Source organism: Aquarana catesbeiana, linkage group LG03 (genome assembly GCF_042186555.1).
Source record: "Aquarana catesbeiana isolate 2022-GZ linkage group LG03, ASM4218655v1, whole genome shotgun sequence".
Lineage (NCBI taxonomy): Eukaryota > Metazoa > Chordata > Amphibia > Anura > Ranidae > Aquarana > Aquarana catesbeiana.
The window spans coordinates 107,414,482-107,441,035 of record NC_133326.1 but is presented as its reverse complement, the minus strand read 5'-3'; the positions used below and the strand labels follow the sequence as shown (position 1 = coordinate 107,441,035).

The window sequence follows — 26,554 nt, the reverse complement described above, 5'->3', positions numbered from 1 at the left end:
TATTGTCAGTTTATAGCACAAAATTTGTTTTTAAAAACGCAGTGGTGATCAAATACCACTAAAAGGACCCTCTATTTGTGGGTAAATATTACATAAATTTTATTTGGGTACAGTGTTGCATGACTGCACAATTGTCAGTTAAAGTAACGCAGTGCCATATCGCAAAAAATGGCCTGGTCAGGAAGGGGGGTAAATTTTCTGGAGGACAAGTGGTTAATCTACCCATACAAACCATCACATGTCTCCATACGATCCAGCTGGATCTGGCTCCTTGGCCTCATAAAACGAGGGTGTATGGAGTAAAAACGGATTTAAAAAATCGATAACGATGAAGTACTAGCAATGGATAATAAATTGGCATGATGGACTGGACCTCTATTCCTAATGTGTGTTTTGTTAACAAGCAAGTGCTGTAATAAAACATTTAATCCTGGATATGTGTGTACATGCGACCTTTCAGATGACAAGAATTATAGGGTGAGTGACCTAGTAATACATATTATTGCAAGTCCTTACAGTACCTTCATTTGACTCCTCTGCCCCTAGAGAAAATCAAAAACATCCTTGATAATGGACCCCATGTTGCATTTTTTCTGCTACCCCTTTTTAATATGTTATATTATGCATTTATATGTCAGTCTTTTACAGTAAACAAAAGTTCCATTTTTATCCATAATGATATTTCCGAAATTGGTGGATATTGAAGTTTTCAACACAGTCAACACAAAACACATTTTTGTTGTCTTTTTCCACAATATACACTGTAAAAATGTAATATTGTAACGTTTGCACAGTCAACACAAAACACATTTTGTTGTGTCTTTTTCCACAATATACACTGTAAAAATGTAATATTGTAACGTTTGCACAGTCAACACAAAACACATTTTTTTGTGTCTTTTTTCACAATACACACTGTGAAAATGTTATATTGTAACTTTTGCACAGTCAACACGAAACACATTTAATATAGTAGTTTCTGTCCATGATCTAAAATATGAAAATGTAATATTTTTGTAACTTTTGCATAGTCCACACAAAACACATTTTACAGTCGTCTTTATCCATTATATACTGTACACTGTGGAAATATAATAATGTTTTAACTTATTCATAGTGAATACAAAATACTTTTTATAGTCGTTTTTATCTATAATATACACAGTGAACATTTTTAATTATTTTACCATATGCAGAGTCACCACAAAACACATTATAGTCATCTTTATCTATGACAAACTCTGCAAAAATTAAATATTGTTGTAACTTATGCATCGTCAATGCACAACACATTTTATAGTCATCTTTATCAATGATATACACTGTGAAAATGTAATATTATTACAATTGTCCTAATGTTACATCTTTATGGTAAATCAAAGTCTTTCAGCATTTTCACTTCATTGTAATTACAATTAAAAATATATATATATATATTTTATCCTAATGCCTTTTATTTCCAAGAACAGTGACAGTGATTATCACTGCTTTATTATCTGTATTAAACACTTATCTGCTTTGAACAGAAGGGAAAATGGCATATCAGCTATTATTTTGCACAATGTCCACTCCATCCTCATCATCACAGCACCAATACAGCAACTTAAACAAACACTTACCTTGTTTATCTGCCTCCAGCAAGATGCAGCCTTGCTCCATACTCTTCATGCTTCAGTCATTTGGTACAAGGAGTACACATCCCTATTTATCCACACAGTGCTCGGTTAAAAATATCAAAGCCAAACTTTCCATCAGCAGACAAAAACGTGAACACACTTAATTCTTAGAGATGAAAAGTATTATAAAAAGACGGAAAACAGAAAATAATAATGCAGCTTGCTGGTCATACAGTCTTGGAAGATATGGAGGAATGATCTGGCTCTCTCATTTGATAGAGTTTATAATAGATAACATTTGCTTGTAAATAAGGAGTAAAACAGAGATAAATATTATCATTCTGTTAGAGTGAAATTTAGTAAAAAAACAGCAGCTATTGAGAATAAAAACAGACACACCAGACTGAGCTAAAACTGGATGCTCAACCCAAACGTTAACCGTTTGCTGCCTTCAAGAGAATGCTGTGATGCTTAAATGAGTTCCCTGGTGATCGAATACAGTTACACTTTCATTTTAGTACATCAGCATTGTAATAGCATTGTAATAGGAATACAAACAATCAATATTGTTGACAATCCAACAATCCAATATAAGCATTCTTTAAAAATCTCCTTTTTTATGTTGTGAGTGCTGCCTTGTCTTCTGGTCATCTCTTTCCATAACTTACTGAATTCTCTGCTTGCTTTACAGCTTCCCCTCTGCTGTCTACTGTCAAATTATAAGGACCACATATCCCAAGGTGCTATGCTACCTGCAAACTGTATTTCCTGTACTGACTCCGCCTCTTGAAACTCCTCCTCTTAGCACCTAGTACAGAAGGCAGGCTCTGTGAAATGTGTGACACAGTAGTGCCTACTCACAAGACATAGTAAATACATGTCACAGAATTGATGGAAGTAACTGTGTGAGGACCTTCACAAAATACATTTACAAACTTAACCACTTGCCGCCCACCATATAGCAAAATGTGGTTTCAATATCCTTGACGGACGTCATATGACGTGATCAGGATATTGAGCCGCTGCGCGCCCCCGGGGGCGCGCATCGCGGCGATCGTTGTTGCAGTGTGTCAGTCTGACACACCGCAACTCTGATCTAGGTAAAGAGTCTCTGACGGAGACTCTTTACCACGTGATCAGCCATGTCCAATCACGGCTGATCACAATGTAAATAGGAAGAGCCGGTGATCAGCTTTTCCTCACTCACGTCTGACAGACGCGAGTAGAGGAGAGCTGATCGGCTGCTCTCCTGACAGGGGGGGTCTGTGCTGATTGTTTATCAGCACAGCCCCCCCTCGGATGCTACCCAGGACCACCAGGGAAGCCACCAGGACCACCAGGATGGCCACCACACTGGATCACCAGGTATGCCCCCTAGACCCCCAGGGAAATACCAATCTGTGCCCAGGCAGCTGCCAATCAGTGCCCACTCCAATGCCTACCACTGCCAATGCCACCAGGGATGCCTATCAGTGCCTCATATCAGTGCCGCGTATCAGTGCCCATCAGTGCCATGTGTCAGTGCCCAGCAGTGCCGCCTATCAGTGCCCATCAGTGCCCAGCAGTGCCGCCTATCCGTGCCCATCAGTGCCGCCTATCAATGCCACCCTATCAGTGCCCATCAGTGCTGCCTTTCAGTGCCCATCAGTGTCGCCCATCAGTGCCAACCATTGCCACCCAGTGCCTCCCATCAGTGCCGCCTATCAATGCCCATCAGTGCTGCATATCAGTGCCACCCATCAGTGTCACCTACCAGTGCCGCCTACCAGTGCCCATCGTCAGTGCCCGTCAGTGCCCACTCATTGGTGCCACCTCATCGGTGCCACCGTATCAGTGCCTGTCAGTGCTGCCTTATCAGTGCCCATCAGTGAAAGAGAAAACTTACTTATTTACAAAATTTTTTAACAGAAACAAAAGCAAAACTTTTATTTTTTTCAAAATTTTCGGTCTTTTTTTATTTGTTTAGCAAAAAATAAAAACCGCAGAGATGATCAAATACAACTAAAAGAAAGCTCTATTTGTGGGAACAAAATTATAAAAATTTAGTTTGGGTACAGTAATGGATGACTACGCAATTGTCATTCAAACTGCGACAGTGCTGAAAGCTGAAAATTGGTCTGGGCAGAAAGGTGTATAAGTGCCCTGTATTGAAGTGGTTAAACATCATTCAGAAAAATAGGAGTAGGCTAGAAATAATTGAAATATCATGTGGAAATTAATATACAATTTTACATATTGACCATAGATATGCTTTATAGTGATTGTAAAAGAAAACATTTTTAAATTTTTTTTTAATAACAAACATGTTATACTTACCTGCTCTCTGCAAAGGTTTTGCACCCTGATCCTCTTTTTCTAGGATCCCCCCACTGACTCCTTCCCCCTTATGAGTCCCCCAGAGCAAGTCGCTTGCTATTGGGACACTCGCATGGGCTCGATCCCGAGTGGGGTCTCTGTGTCTCCATTGACACGCAAAAAGGTGCATGGCCCTTCCCCCCGCTCTCTCCTCACAGGCTCTGAATGAGAGCAGCAGGAGCCAATGGCTCCAGCTGCTGCGTTCATGTCCTATGAGGAGGGAGAGAGAGAAGAGAGCCGCCATTATTGGACACAGCACTGGATCAAGATCCGGCTCATGAAAATATAAGGGGGGTTGATTACAGAAGTTTTTTTTTTACCTTAATGCAGAGAATGCTTTAAGGTAAAAAAAAACCTTCTGCTTTTAGAACCACTTTAAAGTGGTTGTAAACCCTTACAATCCACTTTTTGCTACAGGTAAGCCTATAATAAGGCTTACCTGTAGCTACCCCGGATATCTCCAAAACCTGCACGGTTTAGGAGATATCCCCTGTATCAGCATTAGGGATGAGCTTCAAGTTCGAGTCGAACCCACGTTCGACTTGAACATCGCATGTTCGACCATTCGTCGAACTGCGAACGATATGGGCCATTCACACCAAATTTAAGTGGCGCGTCACGGCCCATAATGCACTGCGGCATCGCATTGCATTGCTGGCTGATGATTGGCCAAGCATGCACTATGACCCGCATGCTTGGCCAATCACAGCGCCGTCTGTACAGAGAGCCGTAATTGGCCAAAGCCAGGGTGGCTTTGGCCAATTATGGCTCAGGGGGTTTAGTACACGCCCCACACTATATAAGGCCGTCTGCACGCCGGCCCTGTGTAGTATGTTCCGGCGTTGAGAGAGAGATAGAGAGAGAGATAGTGTCATTTGATTTAAGTTAGAATAGATATAGTAGGCAGGCGAGTCAGTTAGCTGCACTTACAGTGTATTGTGTATATGTATGCATCCTAGGTGTTGTATATATATATATATATATATATATATATATATATATATATACACACTGTATTCAGTTTAGCTAGAACCATTCCTGTTATTCTCTTCCTACTGACAGACAGTTTTACAGTATTTACAGCTACCTGAAGAAAATTGCTGATGTTCTTCTGATCCTATTAGTCCTATTAGCTACAGTATTTACAATTAGTGTAGTGCGTCCTCTGCACAGTGTGCACCTAAAGCTACCTGAAGAAAATTGGTGGTGTTCTTCTGATCCTATTAGTACTGCAGGCAGCTGCAGTATTTACAAGTTAGTGTAGTGCATCCTCTGCACAGTGTGCACCTAAAGCTACCTGAAGAAAATTGATGGTGTTCTTCTGATCCTATTAGTACCGCAGGCAGCTGTAGTATTTACAAGTTAGTGTAGTGCGTCCTCTGGACAGTGTGCACCTAAAGCTACCTGAAGAAAATTGGTGGTGTTCTTTTGAAATTGGTGGTGTTCTTCTGATCCTATTAGTACCGCAGGCAGCTGTAGCATTTATAAGTTAGTGTAGTGCGTCCTCTGCACCTAAAGCTACCTGAAGAAAATTGGTGGTGTTCTTCTGATCCTATTAGTACCGCAGGAAGCTGCAGTACTTACAAGTTAGTGTAGTACGTCTTCTGCACAGTGTGCACCTAAAGCTACCTGAAGAAAATTGATGGTGTTCTTCTGATCCTATTATTACTGCAGGCAGCTGTAGTATTTACAAGTTAGTGTAGTGCGTCCTCTGCACAGTGTGCACCTAAAGCTACCTGAAGACAATTGCTGTTGTTCTGCTCCTATTAATACCACAGGCAGGCAGCACTAGTATTTACAGTTAGTGTACTGTGTCCTCTGCACAGTGTGAACCTAAAGCTACCTGAAGAAAATTGGTGGTGTTCTTCTGATCCTATTAGTACCACAGGCAGGCAGTTGATTCTGCTAGCTGCAGTATCAGTATATATATACATCCCAGCTTTGTGCAGCTACATCTCACTGCAGGCCATTAGTATGTCTGGAAGGCCAACAAGGAGAGGCAGACAGTCACAAGCCGATAAAAGAGGGCAAGCAGGCTCTGTGTCTAGAGGCAACAGTGCTGGTCGTGGAGACAGTGCATCCTCATCAGCACGTGGCCGTAGGACACGCTTGTCCTTTTTTTCGGCAGCTGGCCGTGTTGAGCTGCAACATGCGGAAGACTTGGTAGAGTGGATGACCATCATCCTCCTCATCCTCTTTCACCCAGGCTCAGGGTACTTTGTCTGGCAAAGCAGCTGCCAACGCGGCCTCTTCCCTAGGCTAAATGGCATCAGTCACTCCTTCCCTAGCCCCACCATGTCCTCCTGAGGAGTCCCCCGAACCCTTTGACCACAGTGTTGTGTACATGCTCCAGGAGGATGCCCAGAGTTTTGAAGGCTCCGATGATGGCACCCAGCTAGTGGAAGGCAGTAACGTGAGCCCAGAGAGAGGGGGTGCCCAAGAAGGACAGCAATCTGGCAGTCATGTTCCCCCTGCTGCAGCATACTGCCGGCTTTGCTCCAGTGATGAGGAGGGAGGGGATGATGAGGTCACTGACTCCACGTGGGTGCCTGATAGGAGAGAGGAGGAGGAGGCACATCTCCAACGAGGCAGGATGCCCTCCAGGGGCCAGCTTAAGGGCAGCACACCAACTGCATCACACTGCAGAGCTCCGCATGTGCAGGGCGCTGCTATCTCTGCGAGTTATTCCAAAAGTTCTTTGGTGTGGGCCTTTTTTGAGAGTGCATCAGATCCCACCGCTGCTATTTGCAACATATGTCTCAAGTGTATCTCGCATGGCCAAAACATCACACGTTTGGGCACCACATGCTTGACCAGACATAATGACCTGCCATGCAGTTCGTTGGCAAGCGTACCTAAAAGACCCACACCAAAGAACAAAGCGGACCTCTCCTTGCTCCTCATCAGCTGGGATCTGCAACCCCACTATACCTTCAGTCCTCTCTGAAACCTGCACTGAGAGGAATGAAGGTGTAGAATTAGATGTTTCACAGCCAAGTACTTGCGGGCAATCTGCTATCGGTACACTGACGTCAGATTGTACCAGGCAAATTTCCCTGCCCCACCTGCTACACCGCCAAAAGTTCACTCCCAGCTATCCACGTGCCCAGCGTTTGAATGCTAGCTTGGCTAAATTGCTAGCACTTCAACTGCTGCCTTTTCAGTTGGTAGAGTCTGCCCCCTTCCGTGAGTTTGTGAAATGTGCGGCTCCTCAGTGGCAGGTTCCCAAGCGCCACTTTTTCTCACGGAAGGCGATTCCAGCTCTCTACCGGTATGTGGAAGGCAATGTCTTGGCCTCGCTGGACAGGGCGGTCAGCGGTAAGGTGCATATTACCGCTGACTCATGGTCCAGCAGCCATGGACAGGGACGTTACCTATCTTTCACCGCGCACTGGGTGACTCTTCTGGCAGCTGGGAAGGATGCAGGACAGGGTGCAGTAGTGTTGGATGTTGTTCCGCCACCACGCCTCCAATTCTACTAGTGGTGATTCTGCCACACCTCTCTCCTCCACCCCCTCCTCTTCTTCTTTCTCCATGGCCTCTTCCTGTGCTGATTTGTCCTCGGAACCAGCGGTGCTCCGTAGGCGTTCAAGGGGCTACGCAAATATGAAGGCAAAAAGATGCCATGCAGTGCTTGAGCTGGTGTGCTTGGAGGACAGGAGCCACACTGGGGCAGAGATTCTGTCTGCTCTGCAGGGGCAGGTTCAGAGGTGGTTGACGCCATGCCAGTTTAAGGCAGGTATGGTGGTTTGTGACAATGGCACCAACCTCCTTTCCGCCCTCCGACAGGGACAACTGACCCATGTGCCCTGTTTGGCTCACTTCCTTAACTTGGTGGTGCAGCAGTTCTTGGGCAGGTACCCAGGCTTACAGGATGTACTGAGGCAGGCCAGGAAAGTCTGTGTGCATTTCCGCAGGTCATATAATGCCAGTGCTCGGCTGGCTGACCTCCAAAAGGAATTTAACCTGCCCAAAAACCGCCTAATCTATGACGTGCCCACCAGGTGGAACTCAACGTTGGCCATGCTGCAGTGGCTGCACACGCAACAGAGGGCCATCAATGAGTACCTATGCGACTATAGCAACAGGACAGGGTCAGGGGACCTTGTTTTTTTTCCCCACGCCAGTGGGCTATGATCAGGGATGCATGCACTGTCCTGTCACCATTTGAGGAGGCCACGAGGATGGTGAGCAGTGACAGTGCATGCATCAGTGACACTGTCCCTCTTGGCAACCTGTTGGAGCACACGCTGCGTGGAATAATGGACTGGGCACTTGAGGCAGAACAGAGGGAGGAAGAGAAGGACTTCCTTACCTCTCAAGGCCCCCTTTATCCAGACAGTGTTCCTGCGTGCCCGCCGATCACACAGGAAGAGGACGAGGAGGACGATTGTGTCAGCATGGAGGTGGAGCCTGGCACTCAGCATCAGCAGCAGTCTTCAAGGGATCATTTACAGTCTGAAGAAACCCATGGACTTGTATGTGGCTGGGAGAAGGTGGCTGCTGGACCGAATGCCTCAGCAAACCTACACTGCATGGCCTTCCTGATCCTGCAAAGCCTGCAGAAGGATCCTCGTATTCGTGGTATCAAGGGGAGGGATGATTACTGGCTGGCAACCCTCCTTGATCCACGTTACAAGGGTAAGGTTGCGGACCTTATCTTGCCGTCGCAAAGGGAACAGTGGATGAAACATCTTCGGGTTGCCTTGCAGAAAGGTTTGTGCAATGCGTTTCCAGAGCCTGGGAGGTTACAATTTCCTGGACCTCCTGGACAACGTGTTGCTGAGGCTTCGGTCAGTCACAGAAGGAGCGGTGGAGAAGGTGGCCGTCTGACCAATGCGTTCAGACAGTTTTTTAGTCCGCAGCCCCAAGGTCTGATCGGTTCCAGCAACCATCGCCAGCGTCTGATTCACATGGTGCAGGATTACATAGGGGGAAGATCAGACTTTGACACCTTTCCCACCGAAAAATCCTCTGGGTTAATGGGTCTTGAGGATGGATCACTGGCCAGAGCTTGTACAGTATGCAATTGAGCTACTGACCTGTCCTGCATCCAGCGTTCTTTCGGAACGCACATTCAGTGCTGCTGGAGGCTTTGTAACCGATCACAGGGTGCACCTGTCCACCGAATCGGTGTTAGTCAGTTTTGGATCACCAGCTACCAAGCACCTGATGCTGATGTAACCGATTGATTTTTTTTTTTAATGTGAGATCCCTTCAAGACTGCCTATGCTGATGTTGAGTGAAAATCCTGTTATGCTGAGTCCCAATCCTCTTTCTCCTCAATTTTCATGCTGATAGCTTGTAAGAACATTTTTGGTTCTGGGCACCACCACCAGTGGCCAAGGCCCAATTTTTCCATGTTTAACAGGGGCGTGTAATTACAATTTTTGATGCAATACTTTACAGCAGGGCTCATTCCTGCGCTCAACTATAGTATCAGTGAGGGGTTGCAGTGTTGTGGCACCAGTGTTGTGGCACCAGCACCAGTGCCTAAGGCCCAATGTTTCAGCCCCTGTGTAACAGGGGCGTATAATTACAATTTTTGATGCAATACTTTGCAGCAGGGCTCATTCCTGCACTCCAACTATAGTATCTGTGAGGGGCTGCAGTGTTGTGGCACCAGCACCAGTGCCCAAGGCCCAATTTTTCAGCCCCTGTTTAACAGGGGCATATAATTACAATTTTGGATGCAATACTTTGCAGCAGGGCTCATTCCTGTGCTCCAACTATAGCATCTGTGATGGGTTGCAGTGTTATGGCAATTTTTCTGCCCCTGTTTAACAGGGGCATTTAATTACAATTTTTGATGCAATACTTTGCAGCAGGGAAAAAAGGAAATGCAGCTCACAAACACTCTTGCTCTGGAATGACACCGCCCTAGTAAGAACTGGTTCCAGGTGCTGGCTTTGCTGGTTTGCAGTGAGGTAGAAAGAAATCCTGGATAGCCGCACTCTGGGATAAGGACATCTTTATTTCAATAAAATCCAACAATACAGTCAATTGCAGAGACGTATAGGGTGGTAGACTTCTAATGCGTTTCACATCATTTGGATGCTTATTCGTAGCTACGAATAAGCATCCAAATGATGTTAAACGCGTTAGCAGTCTACCACCCTATACGTCTCTGCAATTGACTGTATTGTTGTATTTTATTGAAATAAAGATGTCCTTATCCCAGAGTGCGGCTATCCAGGATTTCTTTATACCACTTTGCAGCAGGGCTCATTCCTGCGCTCCAACTAGAGTATCTGTGAGGGGTTGCAGTGTTGTGGCACCAGCACCAGTGCCCAAGGCCCAAATTTTCAGCCTCTGTTTAACAGGGGCGTATAATTACAATTTTTGATGCAATACTTTGCAGCAGGGCTCATTCCTGCGCTCCAACTATAGCATCTGTGAGGGGTTGCAGTGTTGTGACACCAGTACCTAAGGCCCAATTTTTCTGAACCCGTCCAACAGGGACATGTAATTACAATTCTTGATCTAATATTTCACAGCAGGGCCCATTCCTGCACCCACCAAGAGTAACTGTGAGGGCTTACAGTGTTGTGGCACCACCACCAAAGGCCCAATTTTTCTGCCCCTGTTCAACAGGTGCATGTAATTACAATTCTTGATATAATATTTCACAGCAGGGCCCGTTCCAGCACCCACCAAGAGTAACTGTGAGGACTTACAGTGTTGTGGCACCAGCACCACCACCACCAAAGGCCCAATTTTTCTACCACTGTTCAACAATGGCATGTAATTACAATTCTTGATCTAATATTTCAAGGCAGGGCCCATTCCTGCGCCCACCAAGAGTAACTGTGAGGGCTTATAGTGTTGTGGCAACACCAACACCTAAGGCCCCAATTTCTGCAAAGTATATAGGGCAGGCCCCTACTTTCAAACATCCAACTTACAAACGATTCCTACTTGCAAACGGAAGGAGACAACAGGAAGTGAGATGAAATCTACCCCTAGGAAGGGAAATTCTCTCCTGTAAGAGTTAATATGGGAAAAACGTGTCTCCTCTTCACTGATGCTTTATCACCAATCCTTGTTTCACTAAAAACCCCAAATTTTCAAAAAACATTTATCATTGGGACAGAAAGTGAGGTGAAATCTTCTGAAGAGGTGCACAGACAGCAAAACAAATATTACAGGGGTGATAACTCCTCCCTATGTTTTCCAAAAAGCTTAAAAATAGATTTTTTGGCTGGAGCTACAATTTAAAAATGTACCAGTTCAAAATTACAAACAGATTCTACTTAACAAAAAACCTACAGTCCCTGCCTTGTTTGCACTGCCTGTATACTGCTGTTCAGAGTATATAGGGCCTGGGGGCCCCACACCTTTCCTTTTTTTAATTTGGGTGAGGGGTTCCCCTTAATATCCATACAAGACCCAAAGGGCCTGGTAATGGACTGGGGGGTGGGGGGTACCCATGCCGTTTGTCTCACTGATTTTCATCCACATTGCCGGGACCCGACATTACATTAAAGCCGCAAGCAGTTTTAAATGACTTTTATTCCTTTTAAAAATGTCATTTTGTGCAGGGACTGTTCTAAGCACGGGAAACACGCGCCACTTTACAGGCATACTATAGACACCCCCCAGGTACGATATTTAAAGGAATATTTCACTTTTTTTTCACTTTAAGCATCATTAAAATCACTGCTCCCGAAAAAGCGGGCGTTTTTAAAACTTTTATAGCATTGATACATGTCCCCTGGGACAGATCCTGGGTCCCCAAACCCTTTTTAGGACAATAACTTGCATATTAGCCTTTAAAATTAGCACTTTTGATTTTGAATGTTCGAGTCCCATAGACTTTAATGGGGTTCTAAAGTTCGCTCAAACTTTCGGTCCGTTCGCAGGTTCTGGTGCGAACTGAACTGGGGGGTGTTCGGCTCATCCCTAATCAGCATGTGCCGACGTCATCAGCACATGCTCACTTAAGCAATGGCACATATGTGGCATTTGCTTCAGTGAGTGTGCTGTTACCAGCAGCTCCTGACATCATTGCGGCTCCAGCCAATCACAGCACCAGAGCCGCGATACCCGGAAGCAACTCCGGGAACGATATCGCTGGCCGGTGCTGTGTGCGAGCAATGTAGTGGGGGCTATGCTATGCATACTATCTCATTATGCCTTTGTTTTGCAGGTCTTTTTTCTTTTTCTTTTTTTCGATGTGAGTTTACAACCATTTTTAAAGTGTTATTAAACCTATTGTAAAAATGTTATTTAGATCTTACTATACATTATACGGAAAAATAAGTTGTCTAAATATCTTTTTGCAGAGTGCATATGCTGCAGTTGCGTAATGCCATGAAACTGCTCCCCTCCACAGTGTAATATCAAGAAGTGTATAGATTGGCATTGTTTCAGTCAGGTGTATAAAAAAAGAAAAAAGCTTTCTAGGTCAAATAAAAAAGCATTACAAAAGTTTATGATGTGTATAAAAATAACCTTTATTTAGTCAATATTTGTCATTAGAACCATGGCGGAGACAGAGTTTGTGTTGATTTAGGCTGGGTTCACACTATTGCGAATGGGATGTGGTTTTCTCCGCATCCAATTCGCATAGCAGGAGATTGTGACCGAATCTCTATGGAGCCGGTTTACACATCTCCGGGACGGCTGTGGTGCGAATTGCACAGGAGTTCTGTGCGTCTTTTGGTCTATTTCAGGTCCCAATTCAGCCAGAAATTTGAGCTGAAATTGGACCCGAACCGTTGAATGGAGACGCACCGGACTGTTGTGAGCCGCTCCATGCTCTAGTGTGAATCCAGCCTAATAATCTTTATCTCTCTTCGAAGGAACTGCTACTAATCACAATGTGAAATACACCGTTCAGTTTTGAGGAATGTTTGTCATGGGTGGTGGCTAGCAGGAGAAGGAAGCCTCTACCAATCACCCCTGTTAGATAACACTTAATCATGTGCCGCGGCATGGCAGTGGGTTGTTGGGAGACAGTGTGGAAACATCAATCGAGTAGCCCTTGAATATAGTCGCCCTTGAAATTGACGAGTCACATGGGGCAGCTTGAAGAGAAGAACAGAAGTAATTGTCTTCTTCTGGATTTACTTGTGGCACATGTGCAATAAGGGTGGCAACGCTGCAGCCAGAGAATCACTTCTGTTAGGTTGCCATCTGCAACTAGGAAGTGAATAGAAATGGTTAGGTCAACCAGGTATTTACAAATACAGAGGAAATACATACATGACAGTTGCTGTTACAAGAAACACTACTTACGGTAGTTTTGCATATAAATGCAATTGAAAAATGTGTGCGTTTAGTGACACTTTAAGTTTGTCTATCAGCCAGGAGCCCCAGTCTGCAGTAAATGTAAGGGGTGGAATATGAGGTATGTGTAAAAAGTTTGGTGAATGGACCAAGATCTCAATGGCAACATGGGCAAGGTGCATGCGCATGCACATGGCTATCCAGAGACACGTCGAGACGTGCCATCTAGCGTGGCGTACATGTGAACATCAGGGTAAACCGGCTGCAGGCATTTCAACGTAGTTAGTGTGAGAGGCAGGGTCACAGTGCAATGGAGCAATGAGTGAAGATCAAGTTCTGCTACAAATTGGGACAAAAAGGAGACTCCTGAAATGTTGGTGCAAGTGTACGGGATGGAAGCCACAAGCAGAAAATGTGTTTCTGACTGGTTCAAACGCTTTCGAGACAGGAAGGAAACAACTAATGATTAGCCACATTCAGGTCAGCCATCGACAAGCAGAACTGCAGATATGATCGAGTGAGTGGGACAAATGCTGTTACGAGATCGCCGACTGACTCTACGATTGATGGAAGAGGAATTGAACATTAGCAAGTGTGCGTCATGGTCTGCAAAGATTTGGGTAAGCGGAAGATCTGTTCCTGTTTTTTTGCCACACAAACTGACAGATGAACAGAAAGCAAAACCGATGGAAACCCGTGGAGATTTCATTACCATGTATGACCAGGATCCATCCTTTCTACGAACCATCATAGCAGGGGATGGGACCTGGTGCTACCAGTTCGATCCGAAATCCAACCAGCAATCGCTGGAATGGTGTTCACCTTCTTCCCCGCAGCCCAAAAAGAGTCGTCTGAAGACCGTCATGAAAGGCGCACGATTTGTGGACAAGGCGGCATTTCAAGAATGTGTGACAGCGGTTCTGCCATTGATTACTAAAGAGGCCTTCACTGACAGCCCTCCAGAAGCTTTATGAACGTTGCCAAAAGTGTGTTGTGAAGAATGGCAATTATTTTGAAGTTTTCTGATACCATTCACCATACTTTTTAGACATACCTCAAAAACAAAAATTTTTTTTTTGGGGGGGGGGTTTGTTTGGGTGGGGTTATTTGTGGGAAATGTTTTGTGTGTTTTAGAATTGTTTTTGTATTAAGAAAAATTTATAAAAAAATGATTTGATTGAAAAAAAAAAAGTTGAAAACCAGATACACAGTTAGATACCCAGATGAAATACATACAGTATCTCACAAAAGTAAGTACACCCTTCACATTTTTGTAAATATTTTATTATATCTTTTCATGTGACAACACTGACGAAATTACACTTTTCTACAATGTAAAGTAGTGAGTGTACAGCTTGTATAAAAAATTTGCTGTCCCCTCAAAATAATTCAACACACAGCCATTAATGTCTAAACCGCTGGCAACAAAATTGAGTACACCCCTACGCGAAAATGTCCAAATTGGGACCAATTAGCCATTTTCCCTCCCTGGTGTCATGTGACTCATTCGTGTTACAAGGTCTTAGGTGTGAATGGGGAGCAGGTGTATTAAATTTGGTGTTATCGCTCTCACTCTTTCATGATGGTCACTGGAAGTTCAACATGGCACCTCATGGCAAAGAACTCTGAGGATCTGAAAAAAAGAATTGTTGCTCTACATAAAGGTGGCCTAGGCTATAAGAAGATTGCCAAGACCCTGAAACTGAGCTGCAGCACGGTGGCCGAGACCATACAGCGGTTTAACAGAACAGGTTCTAAAGCCCACAAACAGTTTGCTGAAGACAAGCAGACTAAGGACATGGATTACTGGAACCATGTCCTGTGGTCTGATGAGACCAACATAAACATGTTTGGTTCAGATGGTGTCAAGCATGTGTGGCGGCAACCAAGTGAGGAGTACAAAGACAAGTGTTTTTTTGCCTACAATCAAGCATGGTGGTGTGAGTGTCATGGTCTGGGGCTGCATGAGTGCTGCCGGCACTGGGAGGCCACAGATCATTGAGGGAACAATAACCTCCCTAGCGGTAATCCCGAGTGTGACTCTGGGTTAATTTTCAGTACCAAAAGCGGTAACCTCAAGCCACACTCGGGATTACAACGCAGTATGCAGGTACAGGTACTTACCTTGTCCCTAGGATCCTGCAATGTCCTCCTGCTATATCCTCTGGTCGGATCCTCCGCCAGATGTATCAGTGTTTCGGGCTCTGTTCCCTGTGAGCATTGCAACGCATGGGGGGGGAGCCCATGGCAAATTTTTAAAAAAATACAAAAAACATAACACTCACAATATATTGTAATCTGTAGGTTGCATTACTGTATCAAATGATTTACCCTCAGTTTTGTCCCTAGTGCTTTGTCCAGTGCCCTGCAATGGCGGCTGGTGGGTTTTTTTGTGGGGGGCGGCAAACAACCCCCCCCAGGGCCACCAGTGGAGCGGCACTAGCACAACTGACACATACCCCCCCACGCACCACGAAACTAACCACCACCCGCTGTCCTTACCTTGAATACAAGGCTTCCTCTGACTGGCCAAAGTAAAAATCATGACGTCATTTGCCCACCTCTCTACCTCGGCTAATCAGAAGAAGCCTTGCATTTATCAATAAAAATACAAGACTTTCTCTGAATGGCAGAGAAACACTCAGCCAACAGACCCAATAGGCGACGGGAAGTCACCTGTATTACTTCTGGCACACATCGCCACCCACTGTATGTAGCCAATACTATTACACAGTGGTGGCTGGTGCTGTATATTTTGGGGGGTGGCAAACAAGACACCCATCCCCACCCCACACCCCTCCAGCTGATTGGTCAGTCGCTCGCCCATCCCTCCACCAGGCCTGCACTTACCCCATCTAGCAGCTTTGGCTCTTTTCTGCATCTCCTCCTCCTCCATGGTGGCAGCTTCCCTCCTTTCCTCGGCAGGCCAATAGGACCGCCACTGCAGTATTACAATATATTACAACACACACACCAAGCGAGCACATCATGCTATAATGGAAACAGTTCATTTGGGCCAGCTTATATTAAACTAGAATTCTATTTACTTACAATTTCTAAGGCCTCGTTCACACCATGTGCAGAAAAAATTATTATGTTATTCATAACTTCCTAAAGGAGACATCTGATGACCAATAACCCTAATAAGACTTCGTTCACACCAGGGAGCAAAGACATCAGTTTTCTGCCCGCGTTCTGCAAGGGCTCAAAGAAAACAGTGGTTCCCTATGTGCCCTGTTCACACCACAACATGCAGATTTTTTTTCTGCACAGGAATCTGCAACGTGTATGCAGTTTTCTGCACAGAAAAAAAACTGACATGAAATCAACATAGGTGTGAACAGATCACATAACTAACGTGCATAGAAATTCACTGAAACGAGTATGAAAACTGATGTGAAAATGATGTAAACTGATGTCTCTGCAAGTGAAATCTGGGTGGTTTTCCAATCAGTTTTTAATGCACATAAGCCTAAAGCCTAGTACACACTAAAGCCCTGTACACACGGTCAGATTTTCAAACAGAAAATGTTCGATGGGAGCCTTTTGTCGGAAATTCCGACTGTGTGTAGGCTCCATCGGACATTTTCCATTGGAGTTTCCGTCATGCAAAATTTGAGATCTGGTTCTCAAATTTTCCAACAACAAAATCCGTTTGCGTAAATTCTGATGGTGTGTACACAATTCCGACGCACAAAGTGCCACGCATGCTCAGGATAATTTACGAGACGGAAGTGCTCAGTCTGGTAAAACTATCGTTCATAATGGAAATAGCACATTCGTCACGCTGCAATTTTTTAAATAGTTTAATGCAGCGCATTCTCTTCTTCTTTATAATGCTAGAATAATTAAGTTGTTTTGATGCTCATATTCACACAGAGTTCTCACAAACTGATTTCTTTATTATTTCTCGTGATCTCATGAATAATATTAATTTTGTTTTTCGTCAGATCTCCATAATAATGTTTATATATATATATATATATATATATATATATATATATATATATATATATATATTGTTTTTTTATCAAGATCTGCATTTTTAATTTTTTTCTAGTGCTCTCCATAATACTATTTCTCATTTTGTGTGTCAAGTTACCACAACACTATTATTATCTTGTATTTTTTAACCTCAAGGAGGTTGGTTGGTGTGACAGACTCACCCGGGACAGAGGCTTTTGGAACGGACTGAATGCTAGCCTCTTGCCTACCTATTATGGGCCCTGGCATTTGGGGGGAACGGTGCGCTTTGTGAGCTATATGCCTGGGGAGGTGTTACTTTGGATTCTGGTCCTTGTTCCCCAGGACACACAGATTCTGGGAACCCTGTGTGTGCCATATTGGAAATGGTGACTGGGAGAGTATGTCTTGAATTTCTTAAAATGGGACAGTAATATTTATCCACAATGTCTCCCAGGATATATGTAAAGACTATTCTTGGTTTGTTTGATTCTGAACTCAACATGTTAGTTGAGAGAGCTGATCACATTGGCCTCTAGAACTGGGTAGGAGCCGGACAGTCTACTCCTACTATAGTTTCTTGCCTACTAAGCTGAGGAAGTAGAGAGATCACTGTTTGTATTGTTAATTGTAATTAGCTCCTGCTATTGTGAGAAGGTGTCCTGTGTTTATCAAGCAGAAAAAGGGTCCCACCGCTCAGGTAGGCAGTGTAATTTTATCCTTCAAAGGGGAAGAGTCCCAGGTGCTGGCTGATGCAAGATGAAGCAGGAAAATCGAGGAAAGCTGGAAGCCGCACACCGGTGTAATGTTGAATGCTTTTATTGGTAAAAAGCTAAATCATAAAGGAACACAAAACACTACAGCAGAAGTGTACAGAAACAGCTGGCGCGTTTCACACACGATGAGTGCTTACTCATAGCTAACCACTCATCGTGAGTGTGAAACGCGTGAGATGTTTCTGTACGCTTCTGCTGTAGTGTTTTGTGTTCCTTTATGATTTAGCTTTTTACCAATAAAAGCATTCATCATTACACCGGTGTGCGGCTTCCAGATTTCCTCGATTTTTCTGTCCTGTGTTTATACTACTGTGTGAAGCTCGGTGACCACAAGTCTGACCTGTAATGAAATCCTGATTAATCATAATAATGCTCAGGATGGCATGGAGTCACATCGGCTGCTTTAAGGGATTAGTTAATTAGCTCATGTTAATTCTGTTTCTGGTTACAGATGTATTGTTAGAGTAATATGAGCAGGAGGGGGGACCTCCTCTTCTACTGTATATAAGACTTGTAATTTTGGTTCTAAAAAAGAGTCCATGTTCAGCAATCAAACAAGTATTGTCTTGTTTTGTGCTTGTGAGTGGTTGGAATATCTGATATCTGTATTCAGACTGGGAGGAAGTGGTATATGATGAAAGCACTCAAGCGGAGTCTGTGACGTTTCGTTACAGTTGGTGTTTGTGTCCCTTGTTAATTTGTCATTGTATTTAGGAAATGTACCTGCCTACTTACAAACAAATTGTCTCTTTTGAAGTAAAACACATAGGCAAGTATTTGTGAAAAATAAATAGCCATTTATTCTGGGTCAAAACGAAAGAAAGAGGAAGGCAACGTTGGAGAAAATGGTGAAATTTGCGAAGCCTTTGTACCCCAGGACACACATCAATTATTTTTCAGTCAAAATTTGTGGCCTGAGGAGTCCTTATAATAGTGAGCACAATCCAGTCCAGGACTACAAGAGATCAGGACCACCAGCAGATGACATATCTGTCCCCAGGCTGTGGTCATACAACAGCCTGCGTCATTTGTCAGACCAGACTGAACCCAGGCAATCACTCTCTGCTCTTCCTTACACGCTTTCTTCCAGGCTCTGGTGTTGGAGTTGTGGCAGGAGGGGGAGGAGGAGGACCATGGTTCAACTCACAAATGTGGCTTTGGCTTGTGAGTTTGCCCCTCAACCCATTATTTAGGGCTTGTAAGATTACTTCCTCACATAAGAGGCGTTGGCCCTCCTCCATCTCCAGCATTTTGCAGGCTGTCATGCAGGCATAGTCCTCTTGAAGACTGGGGGAGGTTTCTGAGGGCCGCAGTAGCCTTCAAAAATAGGTCAAGTGCTGCCTCCTCCAGGTCACTCCTCTTCCTGGCACTTTTTTGTGGAAGGCCGATGAGAGGAACCTGGGATTTGGGCAGGATACTGGGCCCGGCCACCTCCTGGCTGACACTTACCCCCGCCACTTCCTGGCTGCCACTTTCCACGGCCTCCTCCTAGCTGAGGCTTTCCTGTGTATGAAAAAGGGACATAGTTTTAGTTTTTGGTTCATCAGTCACACACAATTTTCAGCTCATGACTGTTGCAAATTGAATGTTAAGAAATAGAAAAGACTATCATTCTGACTCCAGCATTTTTCATTCTTGTCCCAATCATTTGTGGCCACTACTGTCTATTGATATGTAAAACACTTTGTGAAATCAGAAATTAGTTATCAAAACTAACATCTATTTAATATCAATAATTTGACAACCAGAAATATTTTCAGGAATGCTATACCTGACTCAAGCTGGGTTCCTCCACATGTTGCTGCCTGGAAGGCCCAGGTTGGTCGTCGTAAGCCTCAGCTGGGGGGGAAGGAAGCCTTGAAGGAAGACTGGAGAGTGCTGGCCTGGGTTCAGTCTGGCCTGCCAGAAAATGCAGTCTGTCATAGTACCACAGCTCGGGTACATAAATGTCATCTGCTGCAGCTCCTGATCTCATGGAATCCTGGACCTTCTTGCTCTCCCTATTATAAGTGCTCCTCATGCCACCAATTTTGGACGTTAAATACTTAATGTGTGCAGTGGGGATCATCGGCTTCACAAATTCAAGCAGTTTCTCCAGCGCTGCCTGCCTCTTTGTTTGATTATTATAAAATGGGTGGTTCAGCTGCCAAAGACAGGGCAGCTCCCTGAACATATCAATGAATATTCCTAGAAATTCCCTATCCATGAAGGGATCCATTTCCTCTGCAAGACCCAACACAAGACAAACCCTAATGTCAGACGAAACTCTCCTAATCTTGACCCAATATAGGCCTCAATCTATAAGCAGTATAGGCCACTGATGCACCAAGTTAAAACTGTACCTTAGTTATAACGATCGTCGCTTCCGTTACTTTGTCCTCCGCTCACAGATCGTACGCACGACGCAGGCGTGTTTCGCTTTATATACACTGTGCATGCATGAAACTCCGCTGCCCCTGACGTTCTTTCCAATATATTCCCCGCCCCTTCTCTTTCGGCACAGTGAGAGAGCACATGGCGGAGAGACAACAGGCACATGCAGAGGAGAGCAGCAACAAAGAAAAGGCTGGAGCCATGAACGTCCCGATCCCGGAGGATATTGAAGGCCTTTATAGAGATGGTGGAGACGGTGGACATCTTCAAGAGGGCCGACTATGATGGGAAGTATGGACTTTACGCAAACCCAAATGTGAGAAATGCCAAGATCAGGACTAAAGTTATGAACAGTCTGCACAGGAATTTTGGGATACGGAGATCCAAGGATCAACTGAGGAAACGATGGTCAGACCTCAAATTGAGGGAGCAGGATCAGTACAGAAGGATCAGGAAACTGCTTCTAAAAAGTTAGTATTTGTCCTGTGTTTCTATTATTATTATTACTTGCATGCTGCTCCATGTGCTTTTCTTTACTGTTGTACAGTTTAAAATGGCAACTTTCATGCTCATGGGCACAGTAATCGGTCATAGGAAACATTGTTCGTTCGCCCACTTATAAGATGTTTTGGCAGATACAGGTTAACTACATTTGCTCAGGCCTATTTGTATTAAAAGAAGTTTGTTGTATAGATGGGTTTGTAACTAGAATGAAATGCAAACTTGATTCAGTGTAAGGAGAGGACACTCAGCAGCTGTTTACACATCTGGACACAGGAGCACTAGTGTGGGACACCAGAACAAACTTTTTAGGGTGTCCCACACAGGTGCTCCAGTGGATACTAGGGGTGTCTCCATATGTGATACTTTACCAAAAAAGTTAAGTGTTCCAGCTTTAGAAAGGAAATAAAATGTTCTTCAGCTTGGAACTCTGCCAAAACAGACAATTGTACGACACTTCCAATCAATGTTTCATATTCCTATTTCTGCTCTCAAATATCTGTGTGCTAAGTATACCTATTTGTATTCGCATAGGGGAGAAAAGACTCGGGACATCTGAGGACACCATAAACCCCACACCTCCTAAAGAAGGGGAAATCCCAAAACCACAAGCAGAGGATGAGGAGGGAGAGGTTTATGAAGTGGACGAAATTGTCACCACAACAGGTGAGTGTCTGAGACCACAGCTTCAGGTAATAGATGTATGCCTGCATATTTATAATACATGGTGTGTTTTTTTCTTTTAGGTGATGTGGATGTTGTGGAAGAAGAATCTCATTTCACAAGTGAAAATGCCCAGATCCTCATCGATGAGGGGTGAGGGGTGCAATCGTGATTTAGAAAATATAAAGGAAAACTTCAGTGATGTTCAACAAAAAATGAAGAACATCATTGGTGTTTTAGGAAGAATATAAAACACACAAAAATTGTACTGTTTATATACTCGTGTATTTTTGCTTTGAAAAAAAATTTATAAATTATTTTAAAAGCCAAATTTTGAAGATGCATGTGCTATCTGCCATCATGGGATATCACTGTACGCGTTTTGTGGCTGCAACCCCTTCCTTGCAACTCAATTAGGTGAGAGGAAGGGGTTGCACCCCCAAAACATGTCCATTGATCCCCCATGATGGGAGCTAGCACATGTTGACATTAGGCATGGGATCAGGAGGGAAATCCCCAGTTTGAAACACAATTTGTGTGCATCTTCAAAATTTGGCTTTTACAGGGGTGACATCACCCCATCTGATGAAGGCAATATCAACACAGTTTGGACATAATAATGACTGATATTGCCTTCATTTTATCAAAGTTGAACTTTGGAAGTTCCTGAGTTGTGTATGTTATGGTTTGAAACATGCCTGTTTAACCCAAAAAAAGGATATTTACAATGGGAAAAAAAAAGTTATACGCCAAAGATGTTGGTTTGTTCAAAAACCCTTTTCTAACGCACATGTGAATGTGATTTGAGTAAAATGTTTTCTTCTCAACAATGTGTGGCTTCTTTCAATGCTCAATAGCAATTTTAGTAGTAAGTTGGTTTTTACAGTGACAATGGGGGTTATTTACTAAAGGCAAATCCACTTTGCACTACAAGTGTACTTTCAGTGCAGTTTTAAGTGCACATTTGCAGTGCACTTCGAGTGCAAAGTGGAATTTCCTTTAGTAAATAACTTCCACAGTGCTTTATAATTTGCCACAATCACAAAAAATCACAAAATGTCTGCTATCACACTACAACCTAAACACACCTCAAAGTAAATAATTTCCATCTACATCACTTCACCTTTAAGCATTTCCTCTCTAGAAAAGCAATCCTTTCATCAGCATTTGACAAGCTTTCTTGATGCTCTTTTTTAACATGTCACAAATGCATCAAAAATGCTAAAGATGCTTTAATGAGCAATTTCTTCATTCTTCATAATCAACACATGAGTGAATGAGCCATATTAAGTAACGTGACAAATGCATACTGATATCTAAAAAATGTGAGCCATCCCTCCTAATAAAGTTCATTTATTTTGGATATAAATGTGAACCCTTGAACACGTTGATAATACTACTATCATCTACACAGATGTCATCTGGAGTGGTGTTCTTTATTTGTAAATGATGATACTACTACTACTACTATCACTTCCCACTTCCCTACCCGCGTATAGACATATGACGTCCACAGATGGGATCTCCCATCCTGGGTGGACGTCATATGACGGCCTCGGTTCCCAGCCGTCTAGGGGGTGCGCGTGCGCCGCGATGTCCGCCAGGCACCCGCGATTGCCCGTTAACCGGGCCGGACCGTGGATCTGTGTGTGTAAACACACAGATCCACGTCCTGTCAGGTGAGAGGAGAGCGATCATGTGTTCCCAGTACAGCGGAACACTGATCGGTCTCCTCCCCTTGTACGTCCCCGCCCCCTACAGTTAGAAGCATTCCCTAGGAAACACATTTAACCCCTTGTGTCCCCCTAGTGGTTAACCCCTTCACTGCCTGTCACATTTACACAGTAATCAATGCAATTTTATAGCATTGATCGCTGTATAAATGTGAATGGTCCCAAAAATGTGTCAAAAGTGTCCGATGTGTCCGCCATAATGTCGCAGTCACGAAAAAAAATCGCGATCGCCGCTATTACTAGTAAAAAAAAAAAAATAAATATTTTTTTTTTAAAAATGCCATAAATCTATCCCGAATTTTGTAGACGCTATAACTTTTGCGCAAACCAATCAATATACGCTTATTGCGTTTTTTTTTACCAAAAATATGTAGAAGAATACGTATCGGCTGAAACTGAGGAAAAAAATAGTTTTTTTTTTTTTTTAAATTGGGATATTTATTATAGCAAAAAGTAAAAAATACTGTGGTTTTTTTCAAAATTGTCGATCTTTTTTTGTTTATAGCGAAAAAATAAAAACCGCAGAGGTGATCAAATACCACCAAAAGAAAGCTCTATTTGTGGGGAAAAAAGGACGTCAATTTTGTTTGGGTACAACGTCGCAGGACCGAGCAATTGTGATTTAAAGTGCAACAGCGCTGAAAACTAAAAATTGGTCTGGGAAGGAAGGGGGTGAAAATTCCCTTTATTGAACCGGTTAATAATAACAACAGATTTTAGCTGGTTGCAGTTTTGTCATTTTTATCTTTTTCTTCTAACATCGTCTTTTTTTCAGTAAGATTCCATTTTATACAGTATCTAATTCTGCAAATATGTTTTTTTTCCTTCGGTTTTCATGCCTTGCGTCATCACTGGTATACATGAGCTAATTTTCTCTTGCTAAACATGTTGGTAAAGCCTTCATTATAATTGAAAAGTGTGGATCAGCATCTCAAGGGAAATTGTTTGCTTCTCAAGGTCAGTAAAGCTATTAGAGAATAGCTGAAATGTCATTATGGGTTTGTTTATCGTCCATGTTTCTGTTTAAAGTCTTTTTTGCAACTTGCTTCCAATAAGTATCTCTAGAAATGCAGGATTCATTTACACAACATGGCTGCAAAAATAGGAACTGTATGTGTGTAACTGTGACAGAAACATGCAACCACTAAATAGAAATCAATCAGCACAACCACACCGAATGTAAATGTAAAAAACAAAACATCATATAATGCAGGGGTAGGCAACCCCCGGCTTGCAAAGCCTCTTTTGCCGGCACTCCACTCCCTCCCCATCAGCAGAGCAGAGCAGGGAAGTGTCAGTGAGACACTAATGCATTCCAATTTCAGAATTCCCCACACCGCCCCTGCACTGAGGGGGAGGCACTGTGCCCCACACATTGTAAAAGATGGGAAACTTTGTTTGGTCCTCTAACTTTGCTGTAGCTGCGAACGTGAGCTTTTGTGATGGGGAAGAGATTGGGTGCAGTTCTGCCGGGGGGGGGGTGGTCCCTATTTCCAAGAGGAGGAGGACTGTCATTGGCCACTGCTAAAGCCAATCACAGTCCTGCTAGCCCCGCCCACCATCTGGAGGAAGATGACTCGCTTGGTTGCCACTACCGATCTCAGAAAGAAGGGATTTCACTGTGATTGAGAAAACCACAATCAGGTGACAGTTTGTGGAATTACTGTTGAGCTTCTGGGAACTTTGTTGAAATTATTCCTGAACCTTTGCGTCACTTACTACTAAACCCCGGCACTCTGTGTCCCTTTAATCCACAGCCAGTATTCAACGCAATGAAAATCACACCAAACTTTTCCTGTGGCGAAGAGCGACGCACTTTTTCTCAGCTGCGGGGGGCCAACTTATGATCCTGCACACAGGCCCACTGCTTTCAGAAAATGCCTGTAGGTGACATCCCATATATCACATACATCACATTGCAGCACATGGGCTGGATATGAGAGGTGGATCAGCAGGATGAGTGTGCCAGGACAGGTAGATGTGTCTCATCTCAGCTTCCTTTCACCACGCTGCATAACACGCATCTCATAGATGAGTAGGAAGGTACAGTGGTGGAGCAGATAAGTAGGATGGGTTCAGAGGTGGGACAGAAGAGCAGGAGGGTACAGCAGTGGGGCAAGTGTGCAGGGAGGTACAGTGGCGGAAGAGATAAGCAGGGGGGTTCAGCAGTGAGACAGATGAGCAGGGGGTTCAGTGCTGGGGCAGATGAGAAGGGGGTTCAGTGGTGAGGCAGAAAAGAAGGGTGGTAGAGCAGTAGGGCAGATGTGAAAGGGGGTGTATTGGTGGGGCAGATGAGCAGGGGGTTACAGTGGTAGGGCAGGAGAGCAGGGGAAACAGAGGTGAGACAGATGTGCAGGAGGTACATTGGTGGGGCAGATGAGAAAGTGGGTTACAGTAGGGGGGGCAGATGAGCAGATGAGTTCAGTGTTAGGACAGATAAGAAGGTGATTCAGTAGTGAGACAGAAGAGCATGGGGATACAGCGGTGGAGCAGATGTGAAGGCAGGTACAGTGATGGGGCAGATGAAAAAAGGGGTACATTGATGGGGCAGATGAGCAGGTTGTTACAGTGGTGGGACAGATGAGCAGTGGGGGTTCAGTGTTGGGCCAGATGAGAAGGGGGTTACAGTGGTGGGAAAGATGAGCAGGGGGGGTTCAGTGTTGGGGCAGAGGAGAAAGGAGGTACACTGGTGGGACAGATGAGCAGGGCGTTACAGCAGTGGGGCAGAATAGCCGGGGGGCACAGAGGTGGGACAGATGTGCAGAGGGGTGCAGAGGAGAAAGGAGGTACATCGGTGGAACACATGAGCAGGGGGTTACAGTGGTGGGGCAGAAGAGCAGGGGGGAACAGAGGTGGGACTAGGGTTACCACCTGTACGGGATTCACCTGGACAGTCTGGTATTTGAATCATCTGTCCGGGTCTGAGTGTGTTTGAAATCCGGACACATTATTCAGACTCCCTAAGTAGCGTTGCCAGAGGAGGGCAGAAGTGCAGAAGGTACAGTGGTGGGAGGGATTAGAAGGGGGTTCAGCGGGGGGACAGAAAAGCAGGGGGTACAGTGATGGGGCAGATGAGCAGGTGGTTACAGTGGTGGGACAGATGAGCAGTGGGGGTTCAGTGTTGGGCCAGATGAGAAGGGGGTTACAGTGGTGGGAAAGATCAGCAGGGGGGGTTCAGTGTTGGGGCAGAGGAGAAAGGAGGTACATTGGTGGGACAGATGAGCAGGGCGTTACAGCGGTGGGGCAGAATAGCCGGGGGGCACAGAGGTGGGACAGATGTGCAGAGGGGTGCAGAGGAGAAAGAAGGTACATCGGTGGAACACATGAGCAGGGGGTTACAGTG

At 44.3% G+C, this 26,554-nt stretch overlaps 1 protein-coding gene across 3 annotated transcripts in view; it reads right to left on the bottom strand.

Moving 5' to 3' along the window:
- The window catches only part of LOC141131536 (proto-oncogene Mas-like), a 124,846-nt gene extending 122,818 nt beyond the window's left edge, over positions 1-2,028 (bottom strand). For all 3 annotated transcript variants that reach the window (XM_073618911.1, XM_073618916.1, XM_073618910.1), the window contains exon 1: positions 1,620-2,028. The gene's annotated coding sequence lies outside the window, so the exon portion shown is untranslated. The remainder of the gene's footprint in view (positions 1-1,619) is intronic.
- Between the last annotated feature and the right edge of the window lie 24,526 nt (positions 2,029-26,554).